Raw genomic sequence first — 24,306 nt, forward strand, 5'->3', positions numbered from 1 at the left:
AACAAAAGCTCCAAGTGAAGCAATAAGAGCAGCTACATCAACAGTAGCAATAACAGGAACTACAGCAGCAGCGGGAGCAATAACAGCAGCTCCAGCAGGAACAATAACAGCAGCTCTAACAGTAATAACAGCAGCTACAGCAGCAGCAGCAATAATAACAGCTCCAGCAGAGAGAGGTCCGCCACTTCCCGCTTAGGCTGGGGAAAATTGTTTATATTATTGGTAAACGGTTCAATATCCAGCCTCTCCTTATATCCCCCAGTTGTCTGTCTAGCAGTGGTAAGAAGACAGCAAATGACAGTGCACACACACACACACGTGTACACTCGCACGCACGTGTACACACACACACACACACACACACACACACACACACACGAAAGAGTCAAAGAGGCATCACCGGGCATCATAGCCCTCACAGAAACCAAGCTCACAGGGATGATAACAGATGCCATCTTTCCAACTGGACATCAGATCCTGAGGAAAGACAGAGGGAACAGAGATTTTGATGAGCTGGAGAGAGGAGACTGAAGAGAATCAAGAGATTACACAGTACTAACGCTCCAGTCTGGAGGCCAAGGCAAGAGTATGATGAGAGTAACAGAGCGATGGTTGACACACTGGCTGAGGTGGCCAGAAGGGCTCATGCGAGCAGGGCAAAGCTACTGATCTGGGCGACTTCAACTACAAGGAAATCGATTGGGAGAACTCGGAGTCACATGGGGGCCAAAAAACGTGGAGGGCTAAGATGATGGAGGTGGTACTGGAAAACCTCATGTACCAACACGTAAGGAACACTACCAGAGAGAGAGAAGAGGATGAACCAGCGAGATTGGGCCTAGTATTCACCTTGGGTAGTGCAAATATTGAGGACATCACATATGAAAGACCCCTGGGGGGCCAGTGATCATGTGGTTTTAAGATACGAATACATAGTAGAGTTACAAGTGGAGTGGGAAGCAGGAAGGGCCGGACAAGTGAAGTCAAACTACAAGAAAGGGGACTAAGCATGCATGAAGAACTTCCTGAACGGGGTTCAGTGGGACAGAGAACTGGCAGGGAAGTCAGTAGATGAGATGATGGAATATGTGACAAAATGCAAGGAAGCTGAGGAGAGGTATGTACCCAAGGGTAACAGGAATAATGAAAAAGCCAGGATGAGCCCGTGGTTCACCCAAAGGTGCAGGGAGGCCAAAACCAAGTGTGCTAGGGAATGGAAGAAGTATAGACGGCAAAGGACCCAGGAGAATAAGGAGACCAGCCGCAGAGCCAGAAATGAATATGCACAGGTAAGACGGGAGACCCAAAAGCAATATGAGAACGACATAGCAGCGGAAGCCAAATCTGACCCAAAGCTGTTGTACAGCCACATCAGGAGGAAAACACCAGTCAAGGACCAGGTAATCAGGCTGAGGAAGGAAGGAGGGGAGGTCACAAAAAAACGACTGCCATGTATGTGAGGAACTCAACATGAGATTCAAAGAAGTGTTCACAGAGGAGACAGAAGGGCCTCCAGAAAGGTAGAGAGGTGGGGTACACCAAGTATTGGACACAATACATACAACCGAGGAAGAAGTGAAGAGGCTGTTAAGTGAGCTAGATACCTCAAAGGCGATAGGGCCAGATAACATTTCTCCATGGGTCCTGAGAGAGGGAGTTAGTTAGTTTAATATGTTTATTATGCACCCCATACCCATCCTGTGGGCGGTAGTCAAAAGATTACAGAGGTACATAATTGGTCCAGGGACTGGACTCCAAAGTTTTGATAGCTGAGCAAGTTACAGAGGCAATGAACTCACAATTTACAAAGGTAATGAACTCACAATGGAGCAGAGGCACTTTGTGTACCACTAACAACTATCTTCAACACATCTATCGAAACAGGACGACTTCTGGAAGTATGGAAGACAAATGTAGTCCTAACTTTTAAAAAAGGAGACAGACACGAAGCATTAAACTACAGACCAGTGTCACTGACGTGTATAGTATGAAAGATCACGGAGAAAATTATCAGAAGTGGTGGAGCACCTACAAAGGAATGAGCTTAACAGCCAGCACGGTTTCAGGGACGGAAATCCTGTGTCACAAACCTACTGGAGTTCTATGACAGGGTGACGGCTGTAAAAGAAGAGAGAGGGGTGGGTAGACTGCATTTTCTTGGACTATAAGAAGGCGTTTGACACAGTTCCACACAAGAGATGAGTGCAGAAGCTGGAGGATCAGGCAGGGATAACAGGGAAAACGCTACAGTGGATCAGGGAATACCTGTCAGGAAGACAACAGCGAGTCATGGTACGTGGTGAGGTGTCAGAGTGGACGCCTGTAACGAGCAGGGTGCCACAGGGATCATTCCTAGGACCGGTGCTGTTTCTGGTATTTGTGAACGACATGACGGAAGGAATAGAATCCGAAGTGTCCCTCTTTGCAGATGATGTGAAGTTGATGAGAAGAATTAAATCGGACGAGGACCAGGCAGAACTACAAAGGGATCTGGACAGACTGCAGGCCTGGTCCAGCAACTGGCTGCCGGAGTTCAACCCCACAAAGTGCAAAGTCATGAAGATTGGGGGAGGGCAAAGAAGACCACAGACGGAATACAGTCTAGGGGGCCAGAGACTACAAACCTCACTCAAGGAAAAGGATCTTGGTGTGTGTGTGTATAACATCGGGCACATCTCCTAAGCCGCACATCAACCAAATAACTGCTGCAGCATACGGGCGCCTGGCAAACCTAAGAACAGCATTCTAAATAAGGACTCATTCAGGACCCTGTATACTGTGTACGTTAGGCCCATATTGGAATATGCAGCGCCAGTTTGGAACCTAGCCAAGCATGTAAGGAAACTAGAGAAAGTGCGAAGGTTTGCAACAAGACTATTCCCGGAGCTAAGGGGTATGTCCTACGAGGAGAGGTCAAGGGAAATCGATCTGACGACACTGGAAGACAGGGGAGATAGGGGAGATATGATAACGACATATAAAATACTGAGAGGTATAGACAAGGTGGACAGACACAGGATGTTCCAGAGATGGGACACATCAACAAGGGGTCACAGTTAGAAGTTGAAGATTCAGATGAACCACAGTGATGTTAGGAAGTATTTCTTCAGTCACAGAGTTGTCAGGAAGTGGGTAGTGATGTAGTGGAGGCAGGATCCATACATAGCTTTAAGAGGTATGAAAAAGCTCACGGAGCGGGAAGAGTGACTGAGTAGCGGCCAGTTGAAGAGGCAGGGCAAGGAGCTGTGACTCGACCGCCGCAACCACAACTAGGTGAGTACAACTAGGTGAGTACACACACACACACACACACACACACACACACACACACACACACACACACACACACACACACACACGCTTGCTTGCCACCGATGTGAACGGATGTCAGCCATAACATCTTGGAGAAGCAAGGACGTTTCTGCCCGGTTATGGTGAAGGGAGTGAAGTGATAAACTTAAGAGTGTTGTCCCACAATATGGTAGGGAAACATTGGTATGAAAGATTACTGAGGGAAGTTAAAGTTATATGTAATGTGAGAGGAATTGAAAACGCCAACACCAGGTGTAAACATGGCTGTCTTTACACCAGGTTTAAATACAGTTATTCCTTTACACCAGGATGGATAGACATTAAAAAATGAAACAAAGTCAGTTAAGGTAACAAGAATTCACAGAAGTGAAGAAAGAAAAGATAACTGAAAGATGAAATGGAAACAATGAAATGCCCACTAGAACAGAGGCAGACAACACTAAGAGAGTAAACCGAGGTTGTAAAGAGAGGTGGGTGAGGAGTATAAAAAAAATGAAATAAAAGGGATACAAATCTCCAGAAGCAATAAAAAGCGAAAATGGATAATATGCAAGAATAACAAAGCTAAAGACGGAATTAGAGCAACAGGTGCAACTAAGCATATCACATAATACCCAGATACTGATTATTATTATTATAATCAAAAAGAAGCGCTAAGCCACAAGGGCACCCAGATACTGAACATGTGTCTAATTCATCGTATCACACGCATTATTAACAGCTTTGAAAAAGGAAATAAAAGGGAAAGAAGATTAAAAAAAATAAAATACACGACATTTATGTCAAAATAACTTGAGAGAGAATAGCAGGTGTTGTTACTCCAGGAAATTACAACTAAAGGAAAGCATTAGTCTTGCAAGGAAAAAATATCATGAGTAATTCTGAGTTATCGAGGGAGGAAGGTGTTTACGGGGGGACAAGAAACAATTATTTGTGATATACCTGTGACTCAGTTTCGGGTGTTTTCCTACTCCCGCAGCCTGGCCATCTGTCAGGCTTGTCTGGTCATGGGCCAGGCTTGTCTGGTCATGGGCCAGGCTTGTCTGGTCATGGGCCACGCTTGTCTGGTCATGGGTCAGGCTTGTCTGGTCATGGGCCACGCTTGTCTGGTCATGGCCCAGGCTTGTCTGGTCATGGGCCACGCTTGTCTGGTCATGGCCCAGGCTTGTCTGGTCATGGGCCAGGCTTGTCTGGTCATGGGCCAGGCTTGTCTGGTCATGGGCCAGGCTTGTTTGGTCATGGGCCAGGCTTGTCTGGTCATGGGCCAGGCTTGTCTGGTCATGGCCCAGGCTTGTCTGGTCATTGTGTTTTGTTGTGCTGAAAACGAAATGAGCTCAAGGAAAAACATAGAGGAAGAACAACACATCAGTGTGACAAATAAGACACTTTTGTGCAACACTTGGGTATCTCTATTCTGGAAACGCTTCGCCAACCAGTGGCTTCTTCAGTCCAACACAGAAAAGGTGGAAGATTAGGAGTGTGAAGTAATCAGTCCCTCAGCCTGGAGTCGATGTGCTCAGTCCATCGACTCCACGATTTTAGCAAGTAAGAACATGTGGCGGTATAATATTCGATTTAAAGAATATGATAAAACCAGGACATTAAGAATAACGTTCTCAGTGGTGAAGCATAAGGAAGAAATATTGAAGAGAGCTTGGGAGATAGACTGCAAAACTATATTAATTAGAGAAGAGACTGCAAAGGAAGAAAGGGTAAAAATTCAAGACTAAAAGGACAGTTGAGAACAGAAGCGAGAAAACACTGATGTCTATATATCAAATGGTTTGTGAAGGAAGTAACGCAGGGTGGAGAGTAAACTACAACAGTGGCACTGAGGAGCAACATGTGTTGCACACACATCTGGAAATATTTAATGTGAAAACATATATGAAGTAATTTCCAATAAAAACTATAGCAAAGGTTTCAATTAAAAGAAAAAAAAATATCGTCTAAATAAACTTGAGAAACGTACGTTGAAATATTTTGTATTCGAGGGAAAATTATTGTGTGAGCAGAGAGAGAGAGAGAGAGAGAGAGAGAGAGAGAGAGAGAGAGAGAGAGAGAGAGAGAGAGAGAGAGAGAGAGAGAGAGAGAGAGAGAGAGAGAGACAGGCAGCAGGGAAGAAAGGGGTAGAGGTATTATTGGTAAAATATGTTTTAATAAAAAAAATGCTGAAATTATAGGGGAAGAAATCCAAGAAAAAGATGAGAAACTCAGTGGTCACATCGTACACGCCACAGATTAATAATACCTGGAAGAGAGAAGAGTATGACGGAGGTGATAAATTAGGGATTACATAATATACTAAATGAATCACTGATGAAAAGTGACTTTGATAAGGAAAAACGCTATTGTAAGTGGAGATTTTAACTAGATAGAACGATCAACTGGAGAGTCCACAAGGCTCTAACCAAAAAATAACTGGCCTAGATAATTCCTTAATGTAATTAATATTTTTGTATGTACATCACAATGTTGACAAAGCAGTAGGAGTGAGAGAAGTCAATATAGACCTTGCATTTACTAGAGAAGAAGAATTTTTAACACAGCCTATCTAAACCGTTCGAAAAGAGTAATTATGTTGTAAATCATACTCGTAAACAGCAGTAACTGTTAGCTTGTTAGGAAAACTTTCCGCCTGCGCAGTAGACTATACAAAGTCCGACAGATTATATCTGGTGGTAGCACAATATATAAGCAGAAAACAGGCACATAGGTGCAAATAAAAAATATAAGAAAATATTGAGATTCATTGGCCTATTGAGTAGTGCCGTGGCTAGTAGTAATAATAGTAGTATAAGAGTAGTAGTAGTAGTATAGTAATAGCAATATAGTAGAATAGTAGTGTAGTAATATCAAGCTGCTGAGTGTGTGGTTCGCGGTGGAACGTTGTGTTGGCCAGCTGTATGGCTAAGAGTTTGGCCAAGAGCAAGAGCTTCCTTAGCTGTTGGTTAATTGTGTTGGTTGTTGAGATGAACGCGGTTTCACACAACATTTTCTTCTATATTTGTCACCTCTTATTACCAGTTTTGCATCAGTTTTGCTGTGCTGGACACATGCGTTGCTCAGTTTAGTGGTTCTGGTCGCCTACTTGTGTTCGTTGATGCGAGTGATTAAATTCCTGGCAATTTCATCTATGTATATTTTGCAACAACCTCTACATGGGGTTTCGCCAAGTCCAGCGTCCACTGTCCGGTTGTAATTGTTGTATGTGTGTTGTAAATTTTGGTAGAGGGTGTGACAGCTACTTTTTTTCTGTATAGATCAACATTTCTGTGATGTTGGGAGAGAGACTACTAGTAGGGAAGACTAGATATCTGTTTTGCTGTTTTGGTTCCACCAGTATAGAACTCAGGATTTTTCTGGCGCTTTGTCTACAATTTAGAACAAAATATGGAGGGCATTGTAGTTTCCTGAAAATATATTTTGTTTTGCAATCATCATTCATGAAATTGGGACTTCAAATTCTATATGTACGCATGAATAGCCCAATTAACATATTTCTCTTTGTTTTGTGTCATGATGCGAGCTGTACGACATCTCCTCCAGGTGGGTTTGCAGTAAACCACATGCGGTGGAGTTATCTCGAGGCGAATCTTTAGTACTAAAGAAAACTGGAGGATAAGAGCGGCCTCAAAGAACCACCTGTATACTGACTCACTTGTGATGGCCTTTGACTGTCGTGTGCTAAAACTGTCTCTGTACTGAGTAAAAAAGAGTGTAAGATATGTGTGCGTGTTCTGAGGTAAAGGAAAACCTATTTTTTATTAGCAAGACAAAGAAAAGTCTACTTATTGAGGGAGGGAACTATGGGAGGAGCTTGCTTTGTTAGAGCTGGATTTTTTGTGTTACTAAAATGCATCTCAGATTTTTAAGGTAAACACTAGAAAGTTTAGCTTCTGCATGTTCAGGGAATGATGGACAAAAGGGTTAGGGATACAAAAAAGCCTACAATTTTCTTCAAATCGTAGATTTTTGTAACTAGTAATTCTGGGGTTGGGGGGGATTATGTGATGATGCTCCAACCTTACCTGCCCACTTGAGGGGTGGGGGAAGGGGGAATGGTGATTAATACAATGAATCTTTGCTCCTTCTACCTCGGGGGGGAGAGGAGGAAAAGAAACGGGATTCTGATTGGATGGGGGGGGGGGGTTAGGGGAAAGAGAAACGGGACTTAGATGCGATAGATATGGAAGGCTCAGCCACCATGCTGGCTGGAGATGGATGATTGACCTTGTGAGACCTGCTTGAGAGGGTAAAGTAACTTTTGAAATGGATGGCGAAGGGCATGGATGGGAAACGGGTGAATGACACAATTAAAAAGACAGGACAGGAGCAGGTTTTGGCTGTAGGTGCACCAAGAGGCGATACCTGGATGGTGGAGTATACCTGGAAGGTGTTTCGTGGGTTAATGCCCCCGCAGCCCGGTCCATGACCAGGCCTCGATGGGGAAAGTTTGCATTCCCATTTTTCATAGCAATGATCGCTGTAAATAACCTTCATATACTGTTATAAAGAACTCCCTTCCTATTAACCATAAACGAAGTAACAAATTCTTCCTGTTCAACAGAGTCACCCTACAGGTATAGAATGTTCAGAACTCAAATGGTCTGATTAAGTAGAGTTCAAGAGATCCCAAGTACTCTATCGGGAGGTGAAGGAGGACTCGCACCTTTGGTAAGACACACAAGCTCACAATATCTGAGTTATAATTAAAAACTACAAACAGTAAAGAAGCCGACGATGAGTGGCAGCAGGAAAACAGATGCCAGGATAACCACTGGACGAGACACTGTCAACAACTACTGCCCCTCTAGTTATGCATATTTAATACAGTACGTAATTACATATACACGCACGCGTGTCCATGTACGTAAATACCTATTGTGTGCTTACGCACGCACGCACGCACGCACACACACACACACACACACACACACACACACACACACACGTATCTGTTAGCAGAATTAGTTCTATTAATGCCATCATCTCGTGATGCTAGTGATCTCAGAAGGGGGGAGAGGTAGTGGTGGCTTTGGTGACGATGGTTAGTGGCTGGTGGTTGGAGTGGCTCCTGGGGTTATGGTTGGAGTGGTTTTCGTGAGTGTTTGGGGAGTGGTGGTGGTGGTGGGGGGGGGGGGGAGGGTCACCACTGGTCACCAGCCTCATAAACGTTTGTGTGTAGTACACGATTCTGAGGAAGCCAGGCGTGTCATTGACATTTCTACTTGCATGCAAGTCCAGTTTTGTCTGTGCGTGTGCCTGGGTACGTGCGTGCGTATGCCTGAATACGTGCGAGCGTACGTTTGCGAACGGACGTGCGTGTGTTTGCATGTAGAAATGCGTGTGTCTGAGTACAGGAATGCATGCCTGGATACGTACTTGTGCGCCCCTGCGTAGGGACGTGTGGGAGAGAGCTTGCGTGTGTCTGTACAGTTACCTATTTCAGTATGCCTGGTTGAGTTTCAGCACTTCAGCCTGCCTGGCCACCAACTGGCTTCAATAAGTTCTCTCCTCCATGCATTCTAGCGCAGGTAATGAGCCTCTGGGTTCTTTCAGTGGTGTGTGGAATCAACGTTCAGAGTTCTTAACGACAGAGAATTTTGGTTTTCAGTACAGTTTAACGGAATATCAACATTTTCCAATTCGATAATAACGCACACGGAGACAGAAACTCAGAAAATTAATTAGTCTGTATATTTCGACCCCCCTTCTTGGGTCCTTTCCAGCAGGGGGTCAAAATATAAAGACCAATTCACTTTCTGAATGTCTGTCTCCATGTGGTTATTATGGAATACTGACATATGTTCATTACAATTCTTTTTATTTATTTTCTGTTCTATATGGCAGACTGTTTCCAGGACACAACAGAATATGAACATTTTCCAGTTCTTCATCAGAGCAGTGTTGGCTTCCAGTACATATTAAGACGATCAACATTTTCCATTTCTTAGTTGTGGAGTATTTTTTTTTTTTATTTCCAGTACATTATAATAGAATATCACAATTTTTGGAGTTCTTAGCGGGTGAATATCAAGGTTTGTCATGTAAAACCTGGCTGGGTGGGGGATAGGGCGCTTTACTCAGGTCAAGGGTCATTGACTAATATATGCTCCAGGAGGCACTTGTTGGGTTATTCAACCAAGAAACATAACCGTCACCGCCGCTGCCCTTTCTGGAGCTCTATCCAACCACCACTACTTCTAGAGCTCTATCATACCACTCCCACCACCACCACCACCTCACCTCTAGAGTTCTATCCTACCACTACCACCAGCACCACCACCACCACCTACCAGCACTTCTATTTAATCTAACATTGCATGTGCAACACCTGGGACTCTACGTGTGACCTTCCTGCAGTGTTCCACATAAGCTTCTAACATTTCAGGTGTTAGTCTAGAATTCATTAACACTTTTCAGTTGAGTTGGCTGAGATAACTGAATATGGTGGGAGGGAGAGCAGAGGGTGGGAGGATGGGAGGGAGAGGAGAGGGTTGGAGAGTGTGGGAGGGTGAGAGAAAAGGAGAGAGTGGACGGGAGAGGAAAGGGTGAGAGGGATAGGAGAGGGGGTGGGAAGGAGAAGAGAGGGTGGGAGGGAGGGAGGGAAGGAAGGAGAGTGTGGGAGGAAGAGGGTGGGAAAAAGAGGTTGGGAGGGAATAGGAATAAGGGACATAATACAAGAGGAAGAGAGAGGACATCAAAGATTGAGAGAGAGAGAGAGAGACTGATGATGGGAACTGACGTCCTTTCCCTTCCTACTTACCCTTCCCACTTCTGACTCATTTCATTTCTTCCCTTCCCCTCATCCTCTGTCTCCCATACTTCTTCACCCCTTTATAAAGTTTTCTTGTCCTACTTACCCCCATAGCTCATTAAGGGAGGGTCCTTGATGCTGGTGAGAGCTCTTGATCCAAAAATTTGGACCTCTGCACTAATTTCTTGGATCAAGCCTGACTGCCTTCCATCCCCCCAGGCGCTGTGTGACCCCTGTGAGTTTAGCGCTCACCCCCATGATTGTAATAACCTCGCATCAGCGCTTACCCATCTTTTCCTCTATCTTATATACTGCTTTTCCCTCCCCTCCTCTTCCTTCTTCTCTGCCTCGTCGTCTTCCTCGTCCTCCTCGTTCTCCTCCGCCTCCTCGTCCTCGTGCTTGATCTCGTAGTCCTCTTCCTCCTCGTCCTCTTCCGCCTCCTTCTCGTTGTCCTCCTCCTCGTCCTCCTCCTCCACCTCCTCCTTATAGTCCTCCTCCTCCTCCTCCTTCTCCTCCTCCTCCTTTTCTAAAATATTTCAACATTTCCTGCAGTTCCCTTTCCTTTCTGACTGTTCCAACATTAGATTCTTACTCGCTTTCTTGTTTATCCTCCTCCTCCCTCATCTGCTGCTCTCTCTCTCTACTCGAATCCCTTGCTTTATCCTCGCTTCTTCTCCGTATGTTTAGGGCCTTTTGCCAGAGAGAGAGAGAGCAAGCACTAGAGAAGTAACAGGCACTAAAGAAATAAAGATAAATAAAGCGAGAGGATAAAGAGAGACCAGGAGTCCTAGAAAGATATGAGAGAGAGAGAGAGAGAGAGAGAGAGAGAGAGAGAGAGAGAGAGAGAGAGAGAGAGAGAGAGAGAGAGAGAGGGAGAGAGAGAGAGAGAGAGGGAGCAGGGGAAGGTAATACACCCGCTTAATATTGCAAGTTTAATATCGTGGCGGTGGTAGTGGACAGTGAGCTGGCTGTGGGGGCTTTATTAAACTCAACACGGCCTGATGGACGCCAGCCTAATATCTGCGAGCTGCGCCGCGATCAAGTCAAGAGCTAATATTACATTCCTGAAACATCTCCTGGGTAGGTATGCAAGCCATTACGATATATTAGCAGCAAACCTAAGGCCTTCCCACTGCAGCCTCCACACAGTGAAGCAGTGGGAGGTTACTGGAGGAGGAGGGGGTGAGAGCAGAGAGTTAGGAGGGGAGTAAAGGGGGGTACAGGAGGAAATGAAGAGGGGGCGAGAGGAGAGAGACGGGGAGAGTTGGGAAGGAGGGAGGGGAGTAAAGAAGGGTATAGCAGGAGGAAATGAAGAGGGGTATCGAGATGAAAGACAGAATGGATACAGGAGGAAAAGATAGATATAGGGAGATAAGAGGAAAGGAAAAGAATGGAGAATGAGAGGACTGAGGAGGAAAAGGAGAGAAATGAAGGATGGGGGGAGGGAGACAGATTGAGAAAGAAGAAGCTGGAAGGGAGAGGGGGAGAGGCTGAGAAGGAGGGGGAGGATGAGAGGGGAGAAGAAGCTGGGAGGGAAGGGAAGAGGTTCCTCTATTTCCGATGTAGTTCTATCTTTTATATTCGTCTGTTGAGGAAACTTGAAGGAGACGACGGAGTGTGAGGCATGAGGGAGGGAGGGAAAAAGGAAGGAATGGAGGGAGGGAGGGAAAAAGGAAGGAATGGAGGGAAAGAAAGAGGGATGGGATGCAGTTTCTATTACACAAAATCTGATACACCAGCAGTGTGCTGCTACACAGTGTCCCAGTTATATTCTATCAAAGAGAGGGTCTTAGCTGGGAGACTTCAGTAGTGTCAACCTGAGCTGGGAGACTTCAGTAGTGTCAACCTGAGCTGGGAGACTTCAGTAGTGCCAGCCTGAGCTGGGAGACCTCAGTAGTGCCAGCCTGAGCTGGGAGACTTCAGTAGTACCAACCTGAGCTGGGAGACTTCAGTAGTACCAACCTGAAGACTTCAGTAGTACCATCTGATTCAGTAGTACACCAGCTGGGAGACTGTGCTGCTACTGGGAGACAGTGTGTCAACCAGTTATATTCTATCAAAGAGAGGGTCCAACCTTAGCTGGGAGACTTCAGTAGTGTCAACCTGAGCTGGGAGACTTCAGTAGTGTCAACCTGAGCTGGGAGACTTCAGTACTGACAACCTGAGCTTGGAGACTTCAGTAGTGTCAACCTTCAGTAGTGTCAACCTGAGCTGGGAGACTGTAGGAGCTTGGAGACTTCAGTAGTGTCAACCTGAGCTGGAAGACTTCAGTAGTGTCAACCTGAGCTGGGAGACTTCAGTAGTAACCAACCTGAGCTGGGAGACTTCTCAGTAGTTCAGTAGTGTCAACCTGAGCTGGGAGACTTCAGTAGTGTCAACCTGAGCTGGGAGACTTCAGTAGTACCAACCTGAGCTGGGAGACTTCAGTAGTGTCAACCTGAGCTGGGAGACTTCAGTAGTACCAACCTGAGCTGGGAGACTTCAGTAAGGCAATGAGGGTACCGTCAAGCATGCCACTATAAGTCCAGTAGTTACGTCAGCTTCAAAGCTTCTCTCCCACCAGAAATGCAAGTTACTGTCAACGTTAGATTTTCGACGTCTCAGGATGACCTCTCCGCCAGCAGGGAAAATGGAATTTGCGAAGCCATCACAAAAGCGAAGGGAAGGAGGAAGGAAATTAAAATAAAACTATCTGCTTCTTGTTCCAGTTATGAAGGCCCCACAGCCTAGCAGCGAAAAAAAAAACTAGAGGAAAAAATATTAAGACTACAATATGCAGAAAGGCCTATCTATACACGCGAAGAAAATAAATTCACTGTTGCAAAAATGCCGTGAAAATCAGCGTGAACATCACAACACCAGAACACTTCAGTAATACTAAGAAACAATCCCTAACTTTAGGCTGAGCCAAGATAAGTTGGGCAGAATTAAGCTACATTACGCTACAGTAATTTTAGCAAGGCCAGACTAGGCGGCCATGACAGTCAGATGCAGAATACAACACTGTACAACACATTAATTCACAAAAAAATATTGTGTGAATAAGCATATAATTGTACATATTACGTACACGCACACACACATACGTTGGTGAGAGAGACGACTGCAGAGAGGAACTTTACTGAGACGTTTCGCCTGCAGAACAGGTTTCTTCAGTGAATGATTGAAGCTTCAAGAGCGAAACGTCTCAAAAAGGTTTCTGCAAGTGTCTCTCAGTATTAGTCGACTTAGTGCCATTTGTCAGCCTGGTGGCTAAAGCTCCCGCTTCACACACGGAGGGCCCGGGTTCGATTCCCGGCGGGTGGAAACATTCGACACGTTTCCTTACACCTGTTGTCCTGTTCACCCAGCAGCAAATAGGTACCTGGGTGTTAGTCGACTGGTGTGGGTCGCATCCTGGGGGAAAAGATTAAGGACTGGCAGTCTTCAAGCTGGCACTGGACAAGCACCTAAAGTCAGTTCCTGATCAGCCGGGCTGTGGCTCGTACGTTGGTTTGCGTGCAGCCAGCAGCAACAGCCTGGTTGATCAGGCGCTGATCCACCAGGAGGCCTGGTCACAGACCGGGCCGCGGGGGCGTTGACCCCCGAAACTCTCTCCAGGTAAACTCCAGGACCCCAATGGAAATAAGTTAGACAGTCCTCGATGACGCACTGACTTTCTTGGGTTATCCTGGGTGGCTAACCCTCCGGGGTTAAAAATCCGAACGAAATCTTATCTTATCTTATCTTACACTTTCTACACTTAAACATTATCTACACATACAATGATGCACGACAACTGTTGATGGAAAGCCATGAACATAAATCAGTAAATTATACAGGAACCAATATTTTCATGTTTTAACTTGAACACAGCTGACGTGCATGGGGGGGAGGGGGGAATAAGGAGAGAAGAAGGGATGAGAGTAAAGGAAAGAAAGAGGGAAGGATGGGAGAAAGAGAAAGGAGGGAGGGATGGAGGGAGAAGCGGGGAACTGGTCTGGAGGGTGGAGGGGGAGGGCAAAGGGCGTGTTTGTTATTGGTATCTCACCACTTCATTAACAAGGGACACGAGGTCTCCGAGTGGAGGGAAGGAGGAGGAGGGTGCGATAGTGGGAGAGGGGAAGTGGGAGGGGTCTTGGGAAGGGGAGGAGGAGAGAGTGAGGATAAAGCTCTTAAGGACACAGGGAGGGTATGGCATGCAAAGAGTACGTTACGCTTTATTCGGCGTATGTACACACTCCCACATAGGCTGCCTCCCATGCAGCGAACCGGGTGCTAAGGGTTTAACGATCTTCAGGGGCCCCATCGTTAAATCAGTACCTCGGTTCATTAACTAATCACAGGTGGGCCTGCCAAGTGCTGAGGTGATGTGGTTTCACTCAGTCAACCCTTGCCAGACTCGCATTGCCGCTGGTTGAGCAAGGTTCTCTCTTTCTCTCAGGCTTTTGTCTTTGTCTTAATCACCATGTGGTACACTGACATTTTAATTCATGTACATAAGTGTACATAATATATATATAATTAGTGAAGAAAAATACAAGTTAAATACTACTGCTGTGTTTACTTCTGCTCTAAACCCATTACAACCATGTCAACAGGCCACTGATTACCTATGTTCGTAAAAGAGGGGGTGAGAGTGGAAGAGAAGAAGACGAGATAAACAGGTACAGGAAAGTGAACCATCAGTACCATCTTCTATCAAAGTGATTCAACATTCTTGGCCCGTGGGGTAAAAACACCGAAACTTTTTTACGAGAATTGGATTCCAGGCTCCTGAAAGCAAGTAAAGCTGCCACCAAAGAGCCTTTTGCTATTCTATCTTTACCTCAGCTATCTAGACATAAATAAAGGTAACCTCAGAATGCCTACACGAATCCACCTGGAGTCGTTTCTTGAGGTCACCGCCCCTTCCCCGCAGCCAGGTCCCAGACCAGGTATACAATACCCAAAGGATGAGGAATTAGACATGCAACTCCTAGATATTCTCATATGAAGACGTTTCGCCAACCAGAGGCTTTTCCAACTGAATCAAAGAAGCCTTTGTAGATGAATGGTTCAGAGAACCGACATGTTGATAAATTAGACACATGTGCAACTCTTGGGTATCTTTATTGAGGAAACGTTTCGCCACACAGTGGCTTCATCAGTCCATACAAAGGAGAATCTTGAAGAACAGGAGGAGAATGAGGTAATCAGTCCCTCAACCTTGAGTCGATGTGGTCAGTCCATCAATCTTGAATAGAATACGGCATACGTGCTGAGAAGGAGCTTATAAACCGTTGGCAGGAGAGGTGCAGCAGTCATAGGTCGTGTAACATTTGTACAATGTTGAAGTAGGTCGTGCTACACGACCTATGACTGCTGCACCTCTCCTGCCAACGGTTTATAAGCTCCTTCTCAGCACGTATGCCGTATTCTATTCAAGATTGATGGACTGACCACATCGACTCAAGGTTGAGGGACTGATTACCTCATTCTCCTCCTGTTCTTCAAGATTCTCCTTTGTATGGACTGATGAAGCCACTGTGTGGCGAAACGTTTCCTCAATAAAGATACCCAAGAGTTGCACATGTGTCTAATTTATCATCAAAGAAGCCACTGGTTGGCGAAACACCTTGAAATACAGAAAGCCAGGGGTTGCATGTGTGTCTAATTACTCACAGGGAATAAATACTAGAGACGATGCAAGACACTGATGTTCCCCTACTGCTAGTCAGTGAGTGAAGTGTCGGCCAGCAAGGCAGGAAGAGTAGTGTGGTGTGTGGGGAGGACGGGGACGGGGGAGGGGTTAAGAGAGAGAAACAGTGACTCGCGTGTCGTCTCTCAGTGATCAAGGTAGTAACAGTGTAGTGAGGGGGGGGGGGTCAATAAAGCAACAGTGATTCTAGTGTCGCCTCTTAGTGAGCTCAGGTTTCATTACCAGTTTATGGGTTATATATAAATTACAGAAAGTGCGATATGATCAGAGAGAGAGAGAGAGAGAGAGAGAGAGAGAGAGAGAGAGACTTAAGCAGACACAAGCGTTGAGTGGAAATTCTGCACATGCCTTGTCTAAGCTGCATTAATTTCAATTGTTGTGTAGTGTGAGACGGGAGGTTCAACAGAGTAGAGTGACTCTGGTGTCGTCTCTGAGTGATCAAGCTAGTAAACAGTGCAATGTTGGGGAGGGGGGGGAGGTTAACAGTGGCTAACGCGACGGTCTGGAGTTTTGAGACTGATCGCGGGTTCTATCCCCACCCGTGGTATGGTTTGTTTGCAATCGTGTCATTACGATTTCGTGAGTCAGAACACTGACACTCGTGTTGTCTCACACATTTCTTCTAAAACGTCGATGTTAAACTTCCAGCGCTGCTCTTTGCACACTACATATTATAATTATTTCTGTTCATGGTTCGTGGGATCATCACCCCCGCGGCTCGGTCTCAGACGAGCCTTCTAAATTGGAAAGAAGGGATATAAGAAAAGTTTCTTCGCCAATAGAGGGCAAAAAACACTGGAATATGGCAAGAGGGACGTAGCAAGAGCTACAACGGCTGCAGATATAAACAAAATGAACGATAGATTAAAGCACGGCAGCGGGACACCACGAGCTCCAGTAGGTAGGAATAGGTAATTAATCTCAATCCATCTCTCTCTCTCTCTGTGTTACCCTTTCACCCTCCATCCCTCCCTCTCTCTCGCTCTGTCTTCTCTCTCTCTTCCTCCCTCCCTTTCTCGCTCTCTCTTCTCTCTCCCTCTCTCGCTCTCTCTTACCACACGCACACTATTATAGACTATATTCAGATTTAGAATTGTTGGTTCGTTGGTTTATTGGGGTTAAGCCTTTCACCTACACGAGAGTCGTTTTATAGCTGCATGTAACCTGCTCATCACCACTGTTTCAGCGTACATACACAGAGACCATACCGAGGTATAAAGTTTACCGATCACACTAAGATCTCTAAGGCTACACGTAACCTTGTCACCACCAGACAAGAATACTGTAATCCCTAAAATATAGATTACAATAAACTCTGGGGGATACATACACTGAGAAAAATACACCTCTTGCTGTATATATCCTGATGCCCAGAGTGATTGGTAGTTGGGCTTTTAAAGTCTGTTGGCCACTCCCACTGCTCGTGCATTAGCATTAAACCCGCGTCTGATTGGCCCACAGCCCGCTACGTCACACTGCTCCACCCACAGCCGAATAAACCAATTCAATAATAGAATATTTGGCCTCAACTGGTTAAAACAAAATAGCGTAAATGTTTTGATAATTGTATGTCACATAGTTTGTAAACAAACGTCAAATAAACCACTGGCGAACTCAATTAAACTCCGCTATATAACAAAGTATATCAATATACCAAAAAAAAAGGTATGTTTTTGTAACTACGCAAAAAACAGGGATTAATCAAAAGGTAGTCCAGGACCATTTGCGTCAGCCCAGGACCATTTACGTCAGCCCAGGACTATTTGCGTCAACCCAGGACCATTTGCGTCTGCCTCTGCTAACTTTTAATTATAGGAAACTTATTACAACGCAAATATTAATTAGTAATCAAGAATTGTTAAACGAAGCTTATTATAAAACAGCGGCACAATGACCAGCTTATACAAAATTAACAGCTTTAATCACAGAGGTCTCTTCAGGAATCAGCCGGCCTGACCTGCCAGGCTCCGGCAGCCCCGCTCCTCACACGGTCGACAATCCCTCACAAGACCGAGGGGAAAGTCGACCTTAGAGAATGGTCAACTTGGAGACTTGTCTTCTCGCCACGCACATAATCTGGCCCGACATGTTTCTAGCGCGAACAATACTCGACTTAATCAAAAGCTGTACGAGTTTCGTCAGCCCGGGCGACCTCGATAATAAGACCCGCATAATGCAGCATGCACGCCCGCCTCGTCCTGCCACGCCCATCTGGTGGGCGTGGCAGGGCGTGCATCCCTGGAGCAGCTAGTAGCACCCGTGGAGCCCCTGGGAGCCAGGTAGCGCACTCAGGATAACGCAGAGCGAGGTAGCGTCGGGTACTGTTATTGAATTTTATATAACATTAATCTAGGTGCCTTCTCTTGAGGGTATTACACTCGGGGGTGTTATTTACTCTGCAAAGATTAATTAAGATAAAGATTTGCCCTTCAATTACCCAATGTTTGCCGGGTCGAGCTGCTAAACCCTAATCAAACTGGGCTCCAGAAGCACAGGCTCCCCCCATGACAATGATTCCTGGGGGAGAAACGCCCCCTGCTTTCCCTCCGCTGCAACCTCCTCCCTCTGAACCCTTCAAGGGGATAGGTGGGGGATATGATCTACCCTGGAGCGAATATGATCTACCCTGAGACAAATATGATCTACCCTGGGATAAATATGATCTACCCTGGGATAAGTATGATCTACCCTGGGATAAGTATGGTCTACTCAGCGATAAATATGACTTATCCGTGAACAGTGTTCGGTGAGCTCAGTGTTCCGTGAAGTTCTTCGTGTTGACCTCTGCCGATGGCCATCGGAAAGTTCCTTAACTCATTACACCTGTGATGGGTTTCGAGAGTTTTCGCGTCAAGACGCGCCAGCTCTCTGGTATTTTAAATAAGGAAATCAAGTCGCATTCCCAGAACCCATCCCGGGGCCAGGACTGTGTGGTGCTGGCCTGGGCAACCAAACTGTTACTGCTGGCGGCCCGCTGGCTCATCTACAACACTGGCATATATGAACTGCACATGTAATAAGTGGTGTAACCTCGTCTTGGTCGCGTCTGGACAGCCAACACAAATTTGTTGTGAATATATTAGGGGCGTATAATATAGTTAGTCTTTTAAAATGCCTTACAACCAGCACTTACCCAGGCGAGAGAGGAGGGTGTGATAGTGAGGCAAAGTATCATGCACGCTCCATTCACCTGTGTTAATATGTAGCCTTGATACTCCCGACCAGGGTAGCTGGTCCTTCCCCACCACCAGGGTGGATGGTCTTCCCCCACCACCAGGGTGGATGGTCTTCCCCCACCACCAGGGTGGATGGTCTTCCCCCACCACCAGGGTGGATGGTCTTCCCCCACCACCAGGGTGGATGGTCTTCCCCCACCACCAGGGTGAATGGTCTTCCCCTACTTGCAGTCACCATCACCTACCTGTAGAGAGAGAGAGAACAAGTCAGTTTTCAACTTTTAAGTCACAGGTGGAACAGATGGATGTTTAATCGACAAATTATGTTAGATGGCACTGTGGCACCCCAGACCACCTGTCTAATATTATATTTATGTGTAATGTGTGTGTATGTGTGTGTGTGTGTGTGTGTGTGTGTGTGTGTGTGTGTGTGTGTGTGTGTGTGTGTGTGTGTGTGTGTGTGTTAGGTCGGGTCATAACTTCCACCTCTTGATCTAATATTTGCAGTCTGCTAGCTTACCTGTGCCTGGTTCCAAGGGTTGTCTTACCCTGGCTGCCTGGCCAGAGACCTGCCACCTTTACCACCTAACATATTCACTCTTGACACTGTATGTGCAGTGTTGCTCCACACTGTGCAGCGTTGTTCCACAGTGCAGCGTTGCTCCACACTGTGCAGCGTTGTTCCACACTGTGCAGCGTTGTTCCACACTGTGCAGCGTTGCTCCACACTGTGTAGTGTTGCTCCACACTATGCAGTGTTCCTCCACACTGTATGTGCAGTATTGCTCCACACTATGCAGTGTTGCTCCACACTGTGCAGTGTTGCTCCACACTGTGTAGTGTTGCTCCACAACATGCAGTGTTGCTCCACACTGTGTAGTGTTGCTCCACACTGTGTAGTGTTGCTCCACACTGTACAGTGCTGTTCCACACTGTATATAATACTCCACAACTACCTCTTCCAGCTTTTTCCACTTTTCATGCCATTTCAGTGGTTAATCTGTGTCCACCTGTCATATTCCTTGTTTCTCTCTGATGACATTATTATTATTATTATTATTATTATTATTATTATTATTATTATTATTATTATTATTATTATTATTATTCAGTTTTTTCAACACGCTGGCCGTCTCCCACCGAGGTAGAGGGTGACCCCAAAAAAGAAACATTTTCACCATCATTCACACATAATAACTATCTTTGCAGAGGTGCTCATATAAGATAGTTTAGATGTCACTCTCAACAACCAATATTCCAAACACCTTTAAAGTGCAGGCACTGTACTTCCCACCTCCAGGACTCAAGTCCGGCTAACCGGTTTCCCTGAATCCCTTCACAAAATATTACCCTGCTCACACTCCAACAGCTCAAGTCCCAAAAACCATTCGTCTCCACTCCTATCTAACACGCTCACACATGCCTGCTGTATGTCCAAGCCCCTTTCACACAAAACCTTCAAGGTCCGTTTGAAATCCAACCTCTCCACCAAACTCTCCACCCTATACATACTCATATACTTCTCAACAGGTAGACGTAGTCATTAAAGGATCACATGATACTGCATTTGTGTTCAATTTTCCATCGTGTAGGCATTTTATACCTTTCATGTGTAGCCTAGTGATAAACTGACAATGGTCTGCTTACCTTCACCACTAACCAATGTGTCGTTGCTGTGACACATCTACGTACGAATATCTACCCCCATTCATCACAAACCACGACGCTGTTGTGGTAGTGGTGACGCAAGCGACGCACCTAGGCACACATCTACGCCCCTGCTGCGCTACTGGGTAGCACTGGCAGCAGCGGCGTGATGAAACGATAGCCCCCGTTTGATATTGGGCCGAGAGAGAGTTCCGAATAAAGAGGTAGGATCCAATACCGCTCCCTGTCCACCTTCTGATGCTTCTATATTGGCTTTGGTGCCTGGGATATTCCTCGCATAGTCTACCCCACCGATGAGGAGCATTTGCTCCTTATGAGATGATAGACTAAGGGTTAAACTCGCCACGGGACCGCCCCGCGGCTTACGGCCTTAAAGCTTCCAATATTAAACACCATCTTCAGCACTTAATCGCATTCCTGTTACGGTCGACTTTTAATATGATTCCAATAGCCTGGCGGGGCAAGGAAGCTAAAGACAACTAATATCTGAGGAATTTCCAATGAGTTTTTCCCCCCCGTATGAAGATCGAAGCCTGCGCAATGGCGGCCCTCAAGGTTACCTCATGCAGGGAGGCCAGCGGCCACGCCACACGCCGCAAGGAGGCAGGGGGAAGGGTGAAAGGGGGAGGTAGGGAGACAGGGGTAGGGGAGGGATGAACATAGGCAGGGGAAAAGGAGGAAGGGGGAAGGAGGTAGGGAGACTGGGGTAGGGGAGGGATGAAGGGTAGTAGGGAGTAAGGAGGTGGAGACTTGGGGAGGGTGGTAAGAGGCAGGGGATAGGGAGGCATGGGGGTAGGTAGGCAGGGAGTAGGGAGGAGAGAGGGGTAGGGAGCAGGCAGGAAGGCAGGAAATGTAGGGCGAAGGAGGAAAGGGGATTCAGGGAGAAGATACATAAACAACAGATCTAGAGGATGAGAGTGTTCTAGGTGTAGGTGTGACCAAGGAGGTGTGGTCAAGGGGAAGGTGTGACCAAGGAGGTGTGGTCAAGGGGAAGGTGTGACCAAGGAGGTGTGGTCAAGGGGAAGGTGCGACCAAGGAGGTGTGGTCAAGGGGAAGGTGTGACCAAGGAGGTGTGGTCAAGGGGAAGGTGTGACCAAGGAGGTGTGGTCAAGGGGAAGGTGCGACCAAGGAGGTGTGGTCAAGGGGAAGGTGCGACCAAGGAGGTGTGGTCAAGGGGAAGGTGCGACCAAGGAGGTGTGGTCAAGGGGAAGGTGTGACCAAGGGGAAGGGGTAAACAGTGACCAGTATCAACTACGTCAACACTGCCTATAGTCTCACCAAATTACACGTTCACTGAAGTCCACTTTCAATAAGGCTCACACTCACTAAAGTTCCCTCAAAAAGGCTCATGCTCCCTAAAGTTCATTTCATCAAGGTTCAAGCTCACTAAAGGTCACTTCCATCAAGGCTCACTGTTTTAATACCAGTGTTGACTATAATGAACTGTAACACAACTTTCACAACCAAGTACACAAAGAAAGTGTAATGTTATGGGAAATTTGTCCAACCCAAGTGTGGAACACTTAAGAGGACCAAGACAACTTGAAGAACACCGTTAATGTTCTGAAGAACTAGTGTGTGGAACACTTAAGAGGACCAAGACAACTTGAAGAACACCGTTAATGTTCTGAAGAACTAGTGTGTGGAACACTTAAGAGGACCAAGACAACTTGAAGAACACCGTTAATGTTCTGAAGAACTAGTGTGTGGAACACTTAAGAGGACCAACACAACTTGAAGAACACCGTTAATGTCCTGAAGAACTAGTGTGTGGAACACTTAAGAGGACCAAGACAACTTGAAGAACACCGTTAATGTTCTGAAGAACTAGAGTGTGGAACACTTAAGGAAACCAACACAACTTGAAGAACACCGTTAATGTTCTGAAGAACTAGTGTGTGGAACACTTAAGAGGACCAACACAACTTGAAGAACACCGTTAATGTCCTGAAGAACTAGTGTGTGGAACACTTAAGAGGACCAAGACAACTTGAAGAACACCGTTAATGTTCTGAAGAACTAGAGTGTGGAACACTTAAGAGGACCAAGACAACTTGAAGAACACCGTTAATGTCCTGAAGAACTAGTGTGTGGAACACTTAAGAGGACCAAGACAACTTGAAGAACACCGTTAATGTCCTGAAGAACTAGTGTGTGGAACACTTAAGAGGACCAAGACAACTTGAAGAACACCGTTAATGTTCTGGAGAACTAGAGTGTGGAACACTTAAGAGGACCAAGACAACTTGAAGAACACCGTTAATGTCCTGAAGAACTAGTGTGTGGAACACTTAAGAGGACCAAGACAACTTGAAGAACACCGTTAATGTCCTGAAGAACTAGTGTGTGGAACACTTAAGAGGACCAAGACAACTTGAAGAACACCGTTAATGTCCTGAAGAACTAGAGTGTGGAACACTTAAGAGGACCAAGACAACTTGAAGAACACCGTTAATGTCCTGAAGAACTAGTGTGTGGAACACTTAAGAGGACCAAGACAACTTGAAGAACACCGTTAATGTTCTGAAGAACTAGTGTGTGGAACACTTAAGAGGACCAAGACAACTTGAAGAACACCGTTAATGTTCTGAAGAACTAGTGTGTGGAACACTTAAGAGGACCAAGACAACTTGAAGAACACCGTTAATGTTCTGAAGAACTAGAGTGTGGAACACTTAAGAGGACCAAGACAACTTGAAGAACACCGTTAATGTTCTGAAGAACTAGTGTGTGGAACACTTAAGAGGACCAAGACAACTTGAAGAACACCGTTAATGTCCTGAAGAACTAGAGTGTGGAACACTTAAGAGGACCAAGACAACTTGAAGAACACCGTTAATGTCCTGAAGAACTAGAGTGTGGAACACTTAAGAGGACCAAGACAACTTGAAGAACACCGTTAATGTTCTGAAGAACTAGTGTGTGGAACACTTAAGAGGACCAAGACAACTTGAAGAACACCGTTAATGTCCTGAAGAACTAGTGTGTGGAACACTTAAGAGGACCAAGACAACTTGAAGAACACCGTTAATGTTCTGAAGAACTAGTGTGTGGAACACTTAAGAGGACCAAGACAACTTGAAGAACACCGTTAATGTCCTGAAGAACTAGTGTGTGGAACACTTAAGAGGACCAAGACAACTTGAAGAACACCGTTAATGTCCTGAAGAACTAGTGTGTGGAACACTTAAGAGGACCAAGACAACTTGAAGAACACCGTTAATGTTCTGAAGAACTAGTGTGTGGAACACTTAAGAGGACCAAGACAACTTGAAGAACACCGTTAATGTTCTGAAGAACTAGTGTGTGGAACACTTAAGAGGACCAAGACAACTTGAAGAACACCGTTAATGTCCTGAAGAACTAGTGTGTGGAACACTTAAGAGGACCAAGACAACTTGAAGAACACCGTTAATGTCCTGAAGAACTAGTGTGTGGAACACTTAAGAGGACCAAGACAACTTGAAGAACACCGTTAATGTTCTGAAGAACTAGTGTGTGGAACACTTAAGAGGACCAAGACAACTTGAAGAACACCGTTAATGTTCTGGAGAACTAGAGTGTGGAACACTTAAGAGGACCAAGACAACTTGAAGAACACCGTTAATGTCCTGAAGAACTAGTGTGTGGAACACTTAAGAGGACCAAGACAACTTGAAGAACACCGTTAATGTCCTGAAGAACTAGAGTGTGGAACACTTAAGAGGACC

General features: G+C 45.8%; 1 protein-coding gene across 5 annotated transcripts in view; it reads right to left on the bottom strand.

Annotated features, from left to right (window-relative positions):
* LOC128691091 (uncharacterized) overlaps positions 1 to 24,306 on the bottom strand; it is an 800,012-nt gene that overhangs the window by 423,363 nt on the left and 352,343 nt on the right. Inside the window, exon 1 of one of the 5 annotated variants that reach the window (XM_053779884.2) lies at positions 18,943 to 19,068. The exons of the other annotated variants lie outside the window; for them this stretch is intronic. The gene's annotated coding sequence lies outside the window, so the exon portion shown is untranslated. Of the gene's footprint in view, positions 1 to 18,942; positions 19,069 to 24,306 lie in introns of those variants that run through there. 5 annotated transcript variants of the gene reach the window in all.

Source organism: Cherax quadricarinatus, chromosome 27 (assembly GCF_038502225.1).
Source record: "Cherax quadricarinatus isolate ZL_2023a chromosome 27, ASM3850222v1, whole genome shotgun sequence".
In the NCBI taxonomy this organism is placed as follows: domain Eukaryota; kingdom Metazoa; phylum Arthropoda; class Malacostraca; order Decapoda; family Parastacidae; genus Cherax; species Cherax quadricarinatus.